At 43.2% G+C, this 1,609-nt stretch overlaps 1 non-coding gene across 1 annotated transcript; it reads left to right on the forward strand.

The window, feature by feature from the left end:
* Window positions 1-1,494: 1,494 nt before the first annotated feature.
* On the forward strand, window positions 1,495-1,567 carry TRNAK-UUU. Its single transcript has one exon. It is a non-coding gene; the product is annotated as a tRNA-Lys (tRNA).
* Window positions 1,568-1,609: the final 42 nt, after the last annotated feature.

Raw genomic sequence — 1,609 nt, forward strand, 5'->3', positions numbered from 1 at the left:
CACCTCCCGGATTTGCTGAGCTACTATATGCGCTATATCGGGTGTTTGGCTTTCAGGATTTTCTCCCGTGCTGCGTGTGCTCCTTCTTGGGGGCATGGTTCTATAATATATTCACAAACGTTTATTTGATTAGAAAATTTTGTTTTTGGATATTATATATATATATATATTGCAAAATGACCATAAATATTTTTCAATAGCTTAAATCGCAAACTTTGGAATTTATAACAATAATAATCATAAAAAATCACATCCCATTAAAGGACTTTTCATACATAGTTCGGATAATATCTTTTCAACAAAATCAATGACTCAGCTTTTATCACATGCAAAAGTTTTTGGCTTCAAGGCCACCAATCCATTAGAAAGTAATAAAATAAACACATTTTAATAATTACAAGAAAAAGTTTTCTTTGCATAAACGTTGTGCCAAAAGACTACTATTAACTATTCAACTAAAACCATCCCCGATACGCGACCAGTAGGAACAACATCACAAACATCTGCAGGTGCTAGTCCTCCCATCATCTGACATAAAAACACCATCCTCCGCATAGATGTCTTTGCCGCATTGGCAGTCTCCCATGCCTCGTTCAAAGTCTGATACAGGAGGTTTGCCGCCTCTGACAAGTTGCATATCCTGGTGCTGGTATGCCAACCTCACTCGACAACCACGCAGCTTGGCAGCCATGGCATGAACCCTCTGTGCATCGGCCTGCGTCATGCCGGAAGCATGTCCTATGGGTACCCCCACGACTATACAGGGCGTCATCTCTGGCTCCTGGCACGATGGTCCTAACCTTGCCCTCCTCGGCATCGGGACGCTCTTTCGTGTTGTTTGTTGGTTCACGACCCAATGGGGTATCTCAGAAGTCGGTGGCATTCTCGGGTGGTCTCCGGCAGTCCTCTCGCTCGACACCTCATGATCTGAATCGGTGTCCATGTGGGGTTCCTTCTCGCGAATGACATGCGGGTTGACTAAGGGACGACCAGTGACATAACCCGACTCATTGGCCGAGTAAGTAGTGCAAGAAAAACATGATGATGACGACATAGTGAAATTGAGATAATAGTGCACTAAGTCACAAGGGGCATAACTATAATCATCTATGATATGCAATGCCTATTCACACACAAAGTATGTTGTGTTAGGACTGAAAGTCAGTGTAATATTTTTTGTAGATAGAATCTTCAATGAGTGGAAACAAGCAACCTTACTAAGCTAAGAAAGGTGCTTGTTGAGTAAGGCCGGCTTTCTTCGAATGCTTGAGCGCTTCTTTCTCATATCGATCATTCAATATCCTTGACTTTTCAATAAGGGGCGCGTTAGCTAGGCCGTTTTCTTGCAGGAGTGCTAGCGCGCGCCCTTAYGTTTTCTTCGCTTGCTCTGCAGTACGAGCCTCATACAAAGTTGCGCCTAATATGATATGATGAAGAGGGGCCGCCCTCTTTTATTTTCCGCACCAATCCTTATTTACTACTACATCTTTTTTGGGGTGTATAGCTCAGTTGGTAGAGCATTGGGCTTTTAACCTAATGGTCGCAGGTTCAAGTCCTGCTATACCCAAACCTAACTTGCACTATACTATGAGTAAGGATGCGTAGTAGC

This window comes from Cynara cardunculus, unplaced genomic scaffold (genome assembly GCF_001531365.2).
Source record: "Cynara cardunculus var. scolymus isolate 2C unplaced genomic scaffold, CcrdV1 Un_Scaffold_2480, whole genome shotgun sequence".
NCBI classification, from domain to species: Eukaryota; Viridiplantae; Streptophyta; class Magnoliopsida; order Asterales; family Asteraceae; genus Cynara; species Cynara cardunculus.